We start from the raw sequence: 16762 nt of genomic DNA on the forward strand, positions 1-16762 counted from the left end.
ATCAGGGAGGTAAAAACCGAGATTATCATGCCTTTCCATTTTCCAAACCAGGATTCAAGCCACCCCGTCAGGGAAGTGTCTGCTCCTGAATTTTCGGCCATCTCCTCTGCTAAATTTGTTAACCCTTGCAGTGCTCGGGTGATTGAACCATCGGGTGCTATGTTATTTGGGATAAATGTGCAACATTTCCCTCCTAACATTATACACACACCTCCTTTTTCTGCTAAGATCATATCTAGAGCCAGTCGATTTTCCCAAGCCATTCTACTAGTGGCGTCTAATTGTTCAGCTATACCTTTTACCGCATCTCTAGTATAATTTATAAATCTTTGTTGGTTGTAATAAATATAATTTATCCAACCTACATTTTTGTTAATAGTGACCCACCAAAATAAAGACTCGAAACCGGCGGTTATTTGGTTTCGGGCCTTGAATTCATCAGGTACCCCTCTTGGGACCCCTATGAAATCCATGTATACCTGGTCGTCAAAAGAGTTCGCTATCGCTTCCCTTTTACCCCTTTCCCTCGTTATTATCTTTTGTTTCTCAAATGCCAAGGTGAATGGTATTGCCAATTGAACAATTGCGCACGTCCCCTTCCACTGGGAGGGTAGGGTCTGTCTCAGGATTTTTCCTCCGCAATACCACCATAAATCCGCTCTGGGAACATTCAATGATGAGTAGTTCCCTCCGCTGACTCTTCCAGTTACGTCCACAGTCTCTATGCATGACTTCAACTCTCCCATATTGCTGGTTAGCTCCGCACCGTGTCGACATACGCATGATGTGTGATTCACACTGGTGGCTAAAAATGAAGGGGGAGTCCTTGAATCTTCTTTCTCTAGGGGAGGGAACATTATTGACAAGGATATGCAAGTTTGAATACCCCAAGCCGTCTTATCCTGATATTGGGCTAACATGCATTCCGTGCCCTTTCGGTCACGCTCCCACCCCAGCGGGAAAGGTACTACTTGAGCTATCGGTCTACCAGATGCACAAGCATAGCAATTGTTTTTGTTCAAACTTTTTACAGTATATTTTATCCATTCTACCCAGGCATTTGTGTCCCTGTAACCGGTTTCTATCTCAATTGTCTTTCTCAAGTCTTTTACCTCTATTATTTTTACTATGTTAGGATCGTTATGTGAGGTCCCTTTTAGTTTGTTAGCTGGTTTACCAGTCTTATCTATTGTTACCTGAAAACAACATTTTAATTCACCTTTCTTTTTCCCTTCTCTAACTGTTACTCCAAACACCTTGTTGTCTAATTGGAAGTGGGTAATACAAAAACATCCAACCCATTTTATTTCCTGGCTACTTTTGAAAAGAAAGAAAGAAGGCACACAATATTACAGACAGTATTTCCGCGCTCGCGCCGTTATATTAAAAAAAAAGTTTGTTACTCAAAATCTTTTTAGCTTTATTTTCAATGGTTCTTCTGTTAATTCGGTTGTCCAAGTTCCTTCCTCGGCCGGGGTTTGTACCGGCCCCTTGATTCTTGTGTAGTGGGTCCAACCTCTTTCTGCCGTTCTTATGGCTGTTTCAGTGGTTAGGAGAGTCTGGTATGGTCTTTCCCAGTTCAGTTGTAGTTTAGTCTCTTTCCACGATTTCACCAGAACCCAATCTCCTGGTTGGATCTTGTGCACTGCAAATTCGAGAGGTGGTGTCTGTGCTAACAGGCCTTGCTTCCTGAGGAATGACAATGAGGAAGACAACGCCAGTATATAGTTCTTTAGAAACGAATCTTTAGTTTCTAAGGTTGGCATCTTGCCCCTGGTTCCCATATAGGGTAATCCGAATAGCATTTCATAGAGGGACAGTCCCACATCTTTTCTAGGGGCTGTCCGAATTCTGAGTATCGCTATAGGTAAACATTTTGTCCAGGGCAACCTTGTTTCAAGTATCAGTTTGGACAGGTGTTTCTTTAAGGTCTGATTCATTCTTTCCACCCGCCCTGAAGAGGGAGAGAGCCAAGGGGTATGGAAGTCCCATTGGATTCCCAATCCCCTAACTATTTCTTGTTATAGCTTCGAGGTAAAATGACTTCCTTGGTCTGAAGTGCTGTGGCTGCCACAGCTTGCACACACTCTGGCCATCCCTTTTAGCTATTTCATTGTGGTTTCTGCCACTTAAAATCAAATCTCAGCAAAGCTACTATTCCTAAATTGGCTATATTTCCAATGAAGCATAGTGCCATGCCTTTCTGCTCACTTCCACATTCCCCCCTTTTATCATTCTATGATAACCTTCTCTCTCTACTGATCAACTTATATATGATTATATATATTCACTAGGATTATATGGATCTATTTGCTCAAATAACATTTAAGCAGTATAAGATAAAAGCAAATATAAAAAACTCAGCCACTGCTGAATCAGAAGGGTAGGCTGAGCCACCCTCTAACAAGGGGGTGTGTATTAGCCTGGTCGGTATGTTTTTCATTCTAACTTTTCCCTCGGATTGTCATGTCTGGGTGATAAGAAGAGTGCTGTTGAAATACAATCTCTCTCTCTCTCTCTCTCTCTCGCTGTACCAGCTGCAAGGCCAAGTTGCCTCTGCAGCCCTGAAGTTATGAAGTCATTTCTGATAAGCTGTCCCTCCCTACAGCACTGAAGCTAGCTTGTTAGCAGTACATGACTGATTAATTGTTTCAGGGTAGGCTGAGCCACCCTCTAACAAGGGGGCGTGTATTAGCCTGGTCGGTATGTTTTTCATTCTAGCCTTTCCCTAGGATTGTCATGTCTGGGTGATAAGAAGAGTGCTGTTGAAGTACAATGTCTCGCTCTCTCTCTCTCTCGCTGTACCAGCTGCAAGGCCAAGTTGCCTCTGCAGCCCTGAAGTTATGAAGTCAGCTAGCTTGTTAGCAATACATGACTGATTAATTGTTTCATCTTAAATGTTCCCATGTAATTCTGTTCTTAAAAATTCTAAAATCTAAATTCTGTTCTCACAGTCCCCCCTTTTGATTCTTCAAAACATTTTTAAAAATCAATCCCTTGATCCCACCTAGGTGCCTTTAATGGTCTCTATTTGTCTAGAAACAGCCTTCAACACCCAGAGGGGTCGCACTCAATACGTCGCCTGCTTGTGCTATAAGAGGGGCCTGCGGTAACTCTGTAAAGGCATAAGTTTTGCAGGGGCTTCAACTACTTGTTTACAACAATGCCTTTTGCTATCAGATTTCTAAGGTCTTTCATCTGGCCCCTATGGCCGATATTATTGTTCTGCCACTGCGGGTCTTGATTAGGGTATTTTTGTTCAGCTGGTTCGTTTCCCCCTACCCCGGGAGGGTTTTCTCTTTCCCAAATTTTCAGGGGTCTTCTACGAGGACTTTCATTTCCTTTTTAAACACTCTTACCTCTCCTGACGTTAATGGTGCACTAACAAATCCAATTTCATTATTTCCTATTGGTACCTCTCTCAAGGGCATCATTGTCTTAGGAGACTCTCTGTCTCTATCGTCGTCGTTATCGTCGGGTTTAGGGGTGGTCCTTCTTGATGTCCTTAGATCATATTTGGGTCTTTTTCTACTTGGTTTTTGACTCTAAATCCCAATACTCCAACATCCGTCCCAATGGACTTTCTGGAGGGATGTTGCCGGCAGACTTTCCTTGTCTCCCATCGTCTTCCTTTTTAGACGATTTATTTCCCATGGTTAACTGAAGGGTCTTGTACCCTACGGTATTCACCTCCCAGCTGAAGGGTCTTATACCTTACGGTATTCAGCTCCTAACTGAAGGGTCTTATACCCGACAGTATTCACCTCCTAACTGAAGGGTCTTGTACCCTACGGTATTCACCTCCTAGCTGAAGGGTCTTATACCTTACGGTATTCACCTCCTAACTGAAGGGTCTTATACCATACAGTACTCACCTACTAGCTGAAGGGTCTTATACTGCAGGACTATAAAATTCACTCCTCAAGGACATTTGGTACTCAGAAGGTCTTATCCTACAGTTAACCATAAGTCACCAAGATAATACTTAAAAGTCGTTTTTCTTACCTTTGTCCGTGCACGGAGTTGCCTGACTTCACATGTGTACCTGCCGCACTAAATACTCGTTCAGAGTGACTTTCCTAGGATCGTTTTCAGTCAATTACTCGGGTCCGCTACCAACGAGAGAAACGAGACCGTTTTTAAATTAACGGGACGCCTCTTCTCGTCTGTCGTCGGCCGCGGTCCCGGCAATGATGAAGAGATCCCGGACGAGCCCCCAATTGTGAGAAACGTAGCCCACTTAATAATAATTTACACCAAGTCAAACTCTGAAGAAGTAAGTTTATTTAACGTTCTTGCAAGATCGGGTGTCCTACAAGCAGGCACACCGATCAACATATTCAGTTCATGTTTATACAATACAAATCCATTTGTCCACGCCTTTATTTTACATTATTGGTTATAACGTATTATGACACTAACCTATCCTATGGTTGCTACAGTCTCCTCCTCTGTTTACTTCTCCCCCGACTCTAACTTTCTAGCCCCTAACTCTTGTTTTTGTTTTACCTTATTTGGCTCTCCAATGTGTGTTTTAACTTGCAGCTGTCAGCCTTTATCTTAGTGGGGCAGTTTCTTATTCACTACATCCTTTGTTCTAACTCTTGCTGTTTCTCTTTTATCTGCCTAAGCACAATTTTTAAGTGATGTACTGTCCCAAGGTCTGTACTTACATACCCTTATCAGTTCTCTTTTTCAGTGATGTACTGTCTTAAGGTCTCCACTTACATACCCTTATCAGTTCTCTTTGTCAGTGATGTACTGTCTTAAGGTCTCTACTTACATACCCTTATCAGTTCCCTTTTTCAGTGATTTCATTATGTTGTGTACAAATGACTTCTTGGTAACTTTCCACAAGCTGTAGAAACAACATTTCAGTATTTCTTATTCTCACAGAATGCTGACAGGGGAGGGGAAGATGAGGTAGGTGGTGGCATCACGCTGGAGGTGGTGGAAATGGTGGAAGATGATCCTTTGGATGTGGAGGCAGGTGGGGTGGAAAGTGAGGACAAGGGGATCCCTGTCGCAGTTCTGGGAGGGAGGGGAAGGGGGAAGGCAGAGGTTGATGGTCCTGTCAACTACACTGGGAGGGGGGCAAGGGATGGGGGTTGAAATCTGGTGATGTTGTTGAATTTAATTTCAAACACTCCTTGAACTCTCTGCCGATGAAGACTGAAAAAGGGAAGAGCAACCACACAACAATGGTCTCAAATCCAAGACCCTGAGATTAAAAGTCTCATGCTCTACCAACTGAGCTAACAAGGCCTGAAACAGTACTTCTACTCTGATACAGTAAATCCACTTACAGAAGCCCCAAAGTGTGAGAAATTCCTCTCACTCATCAATAATAAATCTGAAATCTTTTTACCTTCCAAATGCTGCCATCCATTTTGTCAGTATTTATTTCTCTCTCCTTTTTATTTAGTTCATGCATTTCTTCAGATTTTTTTTTTCAATTATATCTGAGGGAAGAAATGAACAGATCTGGCAGCTCAAAACTGGGCATCCATGAGGCACTGTGGGCCATCAGCAGCAGCAGAATTGTATTTAAACACAATATGTTACCTCATGGCCTGGCATATCCCTCACTCTACCATTACCATCAAGCCAAGGGAGCAATAGTGGTTCAATGAAGTGTGCAGGAGGGCATGTCAGGAGCAGCACCAAGCAGACCTAAAAATGAGGTGTCAACCTGGTGAAGCTACAACACAGAATTACTTGCATGTCATATAGCGGAAGCAGCATGCAATAGACAGAGCTAAGCAATCTCACAATCAACAGATCAGATCAAAGCTCTGCAGTCCTGCCACATCCAGTCCTGAATGGTGGTGGATAATTAAACAATTAACAGGAGTCACAGAGAGTCATAAAGTCGTACAGCAGAGAACCAGGCCCTTTGGCCCACCGCGTCCATGCCGACCATAATGCCTATCTATACTAATCCGACCCGCCTGCATTTATTCCATATCCCTCCATGCCTTGCTCATTCAAGTACCTGTCCAGATGCCTCGTAAATGTGACTACTGTTCCTGCCTCCACCAGGCAGCTCATTCCAGATACCCACTATTCTTTCTGTGAAAAATTTACCCCTTTGACCCCCTTTAAACCTCCTCCCTCTTAGCTTAAATCTATGCCCTCTAGTTTTAGTCACCCCTACCATGGGAAACAGAGTCTGGCTATCTACACTATCTACGCCTCTCATAAAGCGTGACGTAGGAGTGAAGAACGAGTGACCAAGAGGAGGAAAGTGGCACGGCATAGATCTAATGGCTGGAGTGGGGGTTGGGGGGCTGGGAGCGAGTGGCAGGAGAGCTGGGTGACGCGAACAGGGAACAATCGGCCAGGGGAGCAGCGAGGTGGAGAGCGAGCAGCTGAGGAGAAGAAGCGTCAAGGCCGAGTGGGGAGAGCTCCAACCTCAAAGTCTCCCATTCAGCCGCTTCCTTCAGCTGAGTGAGAGGCTGGATACCCGATGACGCTTTAGCGTGCATGTGAGAAGATGGACCAGGCGCTGATTTGCGATGATGTTGGTGCTGAGCCATGACATCATCCTGTGCATGTGCCACTTAACCCTGGCAAGATGTAGCTGTGCCGATGCGCAGCTTGGCGCTCTCTGATGATGTCAGCAGGCCGCTCCGTTGATAGGAATCACATTGTGTCAGCAGTGCCCACAACCCAGGAAAGAATAAAAAAGAGATTTACCACAATGGTAGCAGGGTGAGGGATTTCAGTTATGTGGAGAGATTGGAGAAGCTGGGGTTGTTCTCCTTGCAGCAGAGAAAATTCAGAAAAGATTTGACACATTTGTTCAAAATCATGGAGGTTTTCAATAGTTTAAATAAGGAGAAACTGTTTCCAGTGGTAAAAGGGTCAGTAAGCAGAGGACACAGATATCAGGTGATTGGCAGAAGAACCAGAGGTGACATGAGGAACCATTTTTTACACTGCAATGTGTTGTGATAAAGAAAGAAAAGACTTGCATTTATATAGCACCTTTCCTGACCACTGGATATATCAAAGCACTTTGTAAACAGTGAAATACTTTTGAAGTGTAATCACTGTTGTAATGTCAGAAATGCAGCAGCTAATACCCACAAACAGCAATGTGATAATGACCAACTGATCTGATTGAGGGGCAAATATTGATCACAACACCAGGGAGAATTGCTCTTCACTTGTTTGAAATTGCAGCATGGGATCTTTTACATTCACCCAAACATGCAGACCAGGTCTTGGTTTAACATCACACCTGAAAGGCAGCACCTTCAACACCCTCAGTGCTGCACTGGAGTGTCAGCTGTGAAATCTGAACCCAGAAGCTTGTGATTTCGAGGTGAGTGTGACCAACTGAGCCACAGCTTTTACCAGAGTCTCAATCCTTCCACCAACAGTTTCTCTCTATCGGATCTGTCACGACCCCTCATGATTGTGAACACCTCTATCAAATCTTCTATCTAAGGAGAACAACACCAGCTTCTCCAATCTATCCACATAACTGAAATCCTAACCACACGTTGCAGAAAGGAATTTTTCCTCATGTTCCTTCTGGTTTTGTGAGTCACTTTAAATCTGTAACCTTCGGTTACTGACCTTTCAGCAGTTAGAAACAGTTCCTCAGTATTTACTCTACCTCAAACCTTCAAGGAAGCTCTGCAAAGTAACTGAAAATCAAGTTGTCAGAAGTGGGATTTAAACACATGCCTCCAGTGAAAGCTGCAACCTGAACAGAGAAGCTGAAACCGCTCAGTCACCTCAACTGTTCAGACCTTTTTGACCTCGTCATCACTTCTGTCCTTTGAAAGGTTCACTCAGTTCAGGAACTTGTTCAATGTTACTGGAATGCTCAGTGATTGGGATATTAACTCCCCCGGGTTTTCCTGAGCTTGTTCTCGGTGCATGGGGATGTTTGTCCTGGGCCGTGGAATCTTGCATCCCTGTAATGGACATTAACCCACTGATTGAATCTGTATTCACTGCTTTCCGCTGGTGCTGGGTAATTGCAGAGTGTGGGGCCGGAATGTTGCTGCTTGTCCCGGCCTCACTCACTCTGGGAAAGAGTGAATAATTGATGAATCTGTTTCTGTATCTGAAATGTGACTTCGATCTGCTGTTATTAACCGAGGCAGCGCTGCAGAAGGATACGTTAATAATCTCTCACTAATCAACTGCAAACAGTCAGAATGTGTAACTTTGAGCAGCGCTTTCTGCACCGTCAGGGCTGGAAAGTTGAGGGAGGGAGAGACACTGTCAGTATCTGAGTGCACACAGCACTGCACAGAGAAAGAGCCAATATACCGGGGCTGAGACACAGTGTATCTTTTCACATTTAATCACAATAATATCCGGAGTCAGGAACTGAAAAGGATGAAAAACCGAATAATAAGAGCAAAAGTAAGAAAACTAAGCAATTATAGATTAGCTGATGAGCATTCTCTGTGTTACCTGACAGTCTACTGTTTTATTTTCAATGCTCTCTCCACTGTGGCCAGGGAATGATTTCTTCTCAAAGGCTGAATATTCACAAAGCTTCTTGGAATTTAAAATCATTCAAAATTAATTCCATGGAGCTAATGCTGAAAAGTCAAATAACTGCATCTATTATAGGAGAGCTGGCTGGTGATGACGTGGATGTGTCTGCAGTGTGCAGGACCAGACTGTTTCTATAGATTCACAATGAATGTTCCACCCTTTATTTGTAACAGTAAAACTGATCGTGGACAATGGCTATTCTGGTTGCAGCAACCTGAAGATTTAACTCATTGACACCCTGCTTTCGGGTAATCTGGAAAGCACAACACCCAGCTCTGTCAGTTAGTGTGCTTGTTTGTTAACCCACAATTTGTTGGTTCAGGCACTTAAAAGGATGAGGCTTTATTAACTTAAACTCTTCTACATCTGCTGTATTACTCTTGCTGTTGATTCTTCAAAGATAAGTTTAATCAAGTCTTTCTTTGTGAAATCCATGCTGACTGTGTTTTATTATATTTTCATTTTCATATGTATTTTCTACTTTAGGGGATTACAGGATATTGTCATTTTTTATTGATTTTATTTTTATTTATTGCACTTATTGCCCATCCCTAATTCCCTCGAGAAGGTGGTGGTGAGCTGCCTTCTTGAACCACTGCAGTCGATGTGGTGCTGTTAGGAAGGGAGTTCCAGGATTTTGACCCAGCCACAGTGAAGGAACGGTGATATAGTTCCAATTCCAGGATGGTGTGTGGCTCAGAGGGAACTTGCAGGTGATGGTGTTCCCATGCATCTGCTGCCCTTGTCCTTCTAGGTAGTAGAAGTCACGGGTTTGGAAGGTGCTGTGTAAGGAGGCTTGCTGCCTTGCTGCTGTGCATCTTGTGGATGGTACACACTGCTACCACTGTGCGTTGGTGATGGAGAGAGTGAATATAGTGAATGAGGTGCCAATCAAGTGGGCTGCTTTGTCCTGGATGACGTTGAGCTTCTTGAGTGTTGTTGGAGCTGCACCTATCCAGGCAATGGAGAGGATTCCATCACACTCCTGACTTGTGCCTTGTGGATAGGGGACAGGCTTTGGGGAGTCAGGAGGTGAGTTACTCGCCGCAGGATTCCTAGTGTCTGACCTGCTCTTGTAGCCATGATATTTATATGACTACTGCAGTTCAGTTTCTGGTCAATGGTAACCCCCAGGATGTTCATCGTGGGGGATTCAGCACTCGTAATGCTGTTGAATGTCAAGGGGAGAGGGTTAGATTCTCTCTTGTTTCAGAAGGTCATTGCCTGGGACTTGCGTGACTCGAATGTGAAATATCCTTATTGTAGGGTATTGTATTGTACTGTACAGTGACTACACTTGGAAAGTACTTCATTGGCTGTAAAAGGCTTTACAAAGTCCTGTGGTCGTGAAATGCATGTGTTGCTTTTTCCATTGTTATCAATGTCATTGTGATCAAAAGATAGGTTTCGTGAGCACAAGGTTTAAATCAATGTTGATTCAAATAATGTAAAAGCATCTATATTCTTGCACTATACTTAATAATCACCATCTTCCTATCCTTACAGAGTACAATGTTTTTGACCCTGAAATTGATTCCACAATCTCAGTCCCTCAGACAATTTCAGCCCAGTTCTGATGAAAGATCACAGATCTGAAACGTTAACTCTGTTTCTCTCTCCACAGATGCTGCCAGACCTGCTGAGTATTTCCATCATTTTCAAGAGTCTCGATTTAATGAATAGGAAACTTGTTTCAGATCAGATTGGGAGACAGTGTGAAACCACTCCATTGTACTCATGTCTGAGATTCTGAGGACAGTTGGCTGTTAGTGGAAGACATCATTAATTAAATGTACCTAGCAACAGCTCAGACCAATTATTATTTTACAAGGCGGTGTGATGGCCATCCAGGGGTTAAAAGTAGGGATCTTGTAAGGTTTCAGTGTGCAGGAACACGAGCAGATCTCAGGGGTAAAGGCTCAGATCATCGACCAAGTTCTCCACCTGATGAGGGATCAAGGCTGGACAAAGAGGACCGTGACACTCTGAGACCAAGCTCGACCAGTCCACACACCTGCTAGAGCTGTAAAGTTATATTCCCCAAGTTTGTTCAAGATAATTTTACTTCCAATTATTAAGTACTATTTTACTCTCAATAAAAGTTCTGGACTTATTAATCAAGTATCCTGTTGCTTTAATTGGTTAAAGTCATGCCCAAAGAGATTGTCCACAATAGACTTTCCAGAACTGAAAGATAAGTCTGCAAGGATTGCTAATTTTACAGCCCTGTTGAAAAAGAGAGATAAACCCAGGAACTACAGACCAGTTCGTCTAATGTCAGTGGTGGGGAAACTTTTAGAGACAATTATCCAGGAGAAAATTAACTGGCACTTGGTAGAACATGGGCTAATAAATGACAGCCAGTACAGATTGGTTAACAGAAGATTGTGTATGAATTAATTAATGAATTAATTTCTTTGATGAGGTTTCAGAGAGAGTGGACCAGGGTGGTGAGGTTGATGGTGTGTGTCTGCACTTCAAAATTGTGTTTGAAAAAGTACCATAAAATAGACTTGTTCACAAAATTTGAGCAGATGGGATTAAAGAGGCAGTGTCAGCGTGGATACAAAATTGGCTGAGAGACGGAAAGCATAAAGTTGGGTGAATGCTTGTTTTTCAGAATGGAGGGACTAATCCAGTAATGTCACTGTTGTTGCAGTGTGTGCAGTGTCTGACCCTGAGCTGTCCTAGGGAGGGGGCTGTTTGTGATTTTCCTGTGGGGTATATTATCATCAGGGTATCTCTCTGAGCTGTCCCAGGGATGGGGCAGTGTGTGATATCCTTGTGCATGTCATGCAGGCCCACTGGCGTGTGGTTCCATCCTGATGCCAAGAAACAGAGCCCCATCTATGGGCAAAAAGTCTCACTTCCCTGTGGGTGTCTTGAGAGAGAAGAAGGCTTGGGGAGTAAACCAGGACAGTAAATCCGGAGTGGAGTCCCATACCTGTTACTTATCAGGTAGTTTTCCAGCAACTCCTACAGCAGAGCTGGTACCAAATAGTACTGGTTTTTTCCTTTCCTTTGGACAATACTAGCAATGCTGAGAGGGGGTCCTGATGCTCAGTGTCTCCATACTATTTGCCCAGGCCTGTGCCCTGGAGAGGACACTCCAGCTTCATGGTTAAACATTAGCAAAACATGGGAAGAAACAGTTACCGATTATAAGCTCTCACTCAATTGGTGTAGAGTATGAGCACTAGGGGCTACTTTTGACAGTGGGAGAGATCATCGCGTCTCAATGAATAACTACCACCTACTCCAAGCTGTGCAGCCCCCAGTCAGTTAGGTGCTGTCCTGCCACGACCTACTTGCTTCAATGGGTGCTTACAGCTTCGAGAGATATCTCTCAACTGGCGGATTGATAATCTATGCACCAGGCAAGACAAACTCAACAAAGAAGACACCAGTGCTTCGCATCACAAGCTGGAATGTAAGGACCATGTGTCCTGGCCTTACCGACAACCTTCTGCAGGTTGATGGCACACACAAGACAGCTGTGATTGACAAGGAACTCACAAGGCTCAATGTGGACATTGCTGTGCTGCAAGAAACTAGACTCATTCAAAGTGGATCCCTCAAAGAGAAACACTACACCTTCTTCTGGCAGGGGAAAGCCCAAGAGGCAACTCGTGAGCATGGAGTGGGTTTCACAGTAAATAACATGCTACTTGTGATGAGTGAACCACCCACAGTAGGCTCAGATAGACTTCTTACCCTTCACTTGTCAACAAGTGTGGGCCCAGTTAATCTCATATGCATCTATGTGCCGACACTCACCTCCACCCCAGATGTCAAGGATCAATTCTATGAGACACTTGACACTGCCATCAGTAGAATTCCCAGCACCGAGGGACTGTATCTTCTAGGGGATTTCAACGCAAGCTTGGGTACTGACGACAGCTTGGCCAACGAGCATAGGGCACCAGGGGATTAGCAAGATGAACGAAAATGGACAGAGGTTTCTGGAGCGATGCTGTCACCATGGACTCTGTGTGACGAACAGCTATTTCCAGGTCAAGCTGTGCCACAAGGTGTCCTGGAGACATCCGAGATCATGCCACTGGCACCAGCTAGACCTTATCATCACCAGACGTACCACCCTCAGCAGTGTCCTCATCACACGCAGCTATCATAGCGCTGACTGTGACACTGACCACTCCCTGGTGTGAAACAAGGTCAGGCTTCAGCCAAGAAAGCTTCACCCATCCAAGAAGAAAGGTCGTTCTCGGATCAACACTTGCCGAACGACTGATCCAGAAAGGACCCAGGAGTTCCTCAACATCCTCGATCAGGCTCTTTCAGAAAACGCCCAAGGCCTCAGTGTGGTATCAAAGTGGAACCATCTGCACGCCACCATCTATAACTCTGCACTCGCTGTGTATGGGAAAAGAGATGGGAGGAATGCTGACTGTTTTGAGGCTTATTGGACTGAAATGGAGTCAGTTACTGCAACTAAGAAGAGAGTCCTCATGAACTACAAACAAGTCTCCAGCAAACAAACTCTAGATGCTCTCAGAACTGCCAGAAACAAGTCTCTGCAGACTGTTCAGCACTGCACCAATCAATACTGGTTAAAACTCTGCAACAGCATACAAACTGCCACTGAATCTGGGGGATGCTAGAGGGACATATGAAGGAATTCAACACACCAAGGTTCCTTAGACAGCACCTTCCATACCCGCAACCTCTACCAACTAGAAGGACAAGGGCAGCAAATTCATGGGAACACCACCACCTGCAAGTTCCCCTCCAAGCCACACACAATCGTGACTTGGAACTATATCGCCTTTCCTTCACTGTTGCTGGGTCAAAATCCTGGAACTCCCTTCCTAACAGCACTGTGGGTGTACCTACCTCACACAGACTGCAGCGGTTCAAGAAGGCAGCTCACCACCACCTTCTCATGGGAAATGAGGGATGGGCAATAAATGCTGGCTTAGCCAGTGATGATCACATCACATGAATGAATAAAACAAAAATTATGAAAGCAATGGGAGCAGCAGTAACTAAATCAACACCTTTGAAGACAAAGACAGGGGTGATCATCACTGAACCTAACAAGCAGATGGAAAGGTGAGTGGAGCATTACCTTGAACTCTACATAACGGAGAACATTGTCATTGAAGTAGCTCTCAGCACCATTCCAGACTTCCCTGTCATGGAGGAGCTGGACAGCGACACCACCATAGAGCTCAACAACGCCATTGACCGTCTTGCCAGTGGTAAAGCCCTGGGAAATGATGATATTCCACCTGGAATCATCAAAAGTGGAAAAGCAGCTCTGCTGCAGCATCCCCATGAACTTCTGTGTCTCTGTTGGAAGGGGAGATCTGCGCCTCTCAACATGCGTGATGCAAACATTGTCACCTTGTGCAACAATAAAGGCGATCGCAGTGACTGCAGCAATTAGCGAGGCATCTGCTTGCTAAGTATTGTGGGGAAGGTCTTTCCTCGCATTGCTCTGACCAGATTGCAGACCCTGACATCATATCTATCCTGAGTCTCAGTGCAGCTTCAGAGCTGGTAGATCGACAGTCGACATGATTTTCTCACTTCGGCAGTTACAGGAGAAGTACTGTGAACAGGACAGACCACTCTACATTGTCTTTATGGACATCACCAAGGCCTTCGATCTTGTTTGCAGAGACGGACTCTTCAAACTGCTGTGGAAACTAGGCTGCCCTCCTGAACTCTTGGGCGTCATCTCTTCTTTCCACGAGAACATGCACAGTTCCGTCAGTTACAATGGAGCAACATCAGACACTTTCACGATCAGCAGTGGGGTAAAACAGGGCTGTGTCCTGGTGCAAACTCTCTTCGGAACGTAGGAGGAGGCAGTTTACCCTGTCGAGCCTGATCTGTCATTCAATTACATCCTTGATGATCATCTACCTCAACACCACTTTCCCGCGCTCTCCCCATATCCCTTGATGTCATGAGTATCAAGATTTCTATCAATTTCTGTCCTGAACATGCTCAATGATTGAACTTTCACAAACCCCTGAGGTAGAGAATTCCAAAGATTCACCACCCTCTGAGTGAAGAAATTCCACCCTATCTCAGTTTTAAATGGCCTTTTAAATGAAACTTTAAGGAATACAAGCCCAGTTTCCTCATAAGACAATGCCACCATCCCAGGGATTAGTCTGGTGACCCTCCGTTGCACTCCCTCTGTGGCAAGTATATCCTTCCTTAGATAAGGAAACCAAAAGTGCACACAATACTCCAGCACGATCTCACCAAGGCTCTATACAATTGCAGCAAGACATCTTTATTCCTGTACTCATGACCCCTCGTGTTAAGGCCAACATACCATTTGCCTTCCTAATTGATTGCTGCACCTGCAAGCGAGCTTTTAGTGTCTCATGAACAAGGACACCCAGGTCCCTTTGGACATCAACACTTCCCAACCTCTCACCATTTAAGAAATATTCTGTCTTTCTGTTTATTCTACCAAAGTGGATAACTTCACAGTTATTCACATTATATTACATCTGTCATTTCATTCACTTATCCTGTCCAAGTCCCCTGGAAGCCTCCTTGTAACCTCCGCACAGCTCACATCCTTTACAATTGGCATATTCTTCTCCATGCTGCTATTTTAAACTTTCAGTGACTCAGATGGGGGTGTCCACCTGCATACCAGAGCTGATGACAAGCTGTTCATCTTGGCAAGACTGCGCACCAAGACCAAAATGAGTCAGTTCTTGGTCTGTGAGTTGCTGTTTGCTGATGACGCTGTGCTGACATCCCATAATGAAGTTCATTAACAGCAGCTTGTATATCGGTTCTCCCTGGCCTGCAAGGAGTTTGGACTGACGATCAGCATCAGGAAGATCAAAGTTATGGGCCAGGACGTAGAGACTCCACCTTCCATCAACATCGACAGGCTCACTTTGGAGGTTGTCAACAGCTTCACATACCTTAGATCAACAATCACCAGCAATCTGTCCCTTGATACTGAAATCAGCACCAGGATTGTCAATGCTGCAGCTGTCATGTCAAAGTTGAGAAGACGAGTGTGAACCGACAGCAAACTGATCGAAAATACAAAACTCCGCGTGTACCAGGCTTGTGTTCTCAGCATCCTCCTTTATAGTAGAGAAGCATCAACAACTTATGCAAGCCAAGAAAAGCAGCTGAACAGCTTCCACCTCCGCTGTCTCAGATGGATATTGGGCATCTCCTGGCAGGACAGAGAGCCGAATGCAGAAGTACACCAGCGTGCAGGGATCTGCAGCATGTTTGCCCTCTTGAGTCAGCGGTGACTCTGTTGACTGGGTCATGTGTGCTGAATGGATGACGGTCGCTTTGCCAAAGACATGCTCTTTGGTGAGCTTGCTATCAGCACGAGACCAACAGGTCACCCACGTCTGTGATACAAGGACATCTGCAAGGCGAGATCTCAAGCTGACTGGGATTGGAGTCGATGCATGGGAAGTCCTTCCTGCTGACTGGAATTCCTGGAGAAAGGCATTCAGGAAGACCATGGGAAAAGGAGAGGACAAAAGAAATGACCAGATGGTGGGAAAGAGAGCTCAGAGGAAGGAAAAATTATCAGTCGACCTCGGGCCAATGATATTCATCTGTACCAGCTGTGGAAGGGATTGTCACTCACGAGTCGTCCTCGACAGCCACAACAAACGATGTTTCACACAGAAGTGACGTACACCCCGGGTGTAGCCCATCGTCTTCCGAGACGGACGGTTGCCTATTACAATTACAACTACAGCTACAACTACAAGAGCGAGTCAGAGGCTGGGAACTCTGCCGTGACGAACTCAGCTCTTGACTCGCCAAAGTCTGCCCACTATCTGCAAGGTCTTCCTCTGACTTCAATTGCACACACATTTGGAATCTGGCTCTGTAGCTTAGTTGGTTAAAGCACCTGTCTAGTAAACAGAAGATCCTGGGTTCAACTCCCGGCAGAGCCTTATTTCACAGTAGCAACATGCTTGAAAAGTTTCATTATCAACACTGACATCTGTGTCTTGTGAGCTTCAATTCAAAATACATGATGAATTTCAATCACATACAAAAACAGCCTTTGTGAAGGATATGAGTTTGGAATGGCTGTTCCTCCTTGTACAGAACTTCAGTGCTGATACATCAAAGGTGACTTCTTTGACATAAATTTGTTCACAGTTACATTCAACCTGGAAAACAGCTTGATATTAATCTCACTGAAGGAGAGTGTTTGTGTCATTCTGTGTTGCTTTTAACCGAGACTGGGACA

The 16762-nt window shown here is 44.7% G+C and overlaps 1 non-coding gene across 1 annotated transcript; it reads left to right on the forward strand.

The window, feature by feature from the left end:
- Nucleotides 1-16386: 16386 nt before the first annotated feature.
- On the forward strand, nt 16387-16460 carry trnat-agu (transfer RNA threonine (anticodon AGU)). The gene has a single exon. It is a non-coding gene; the product is annotated as a tRNA-Thr (tRNA).
- Nucleotides 16461-16762: the final 302 nt, after the last annotated feature.

This window comes from Heterodontus francisci, unplaced genomic scaffold (assembly GCF_036365525.1).
Source record: "Heterodontus francisci isolate sHetFra1 unplaced genomic scaffold, sHetFra1.hap1 HAP1_SCAFFOLD_86, whole genome shotgun sequence".
In the NCBI taxonomy this organism is placed as follows: domain Eukaryota; kingdom Metazoa; phylum Chordata; class Chondrichthyes; order Heterodontiformes; family Heterodontidae; genus Heterodontus; species Heterodontus francisci.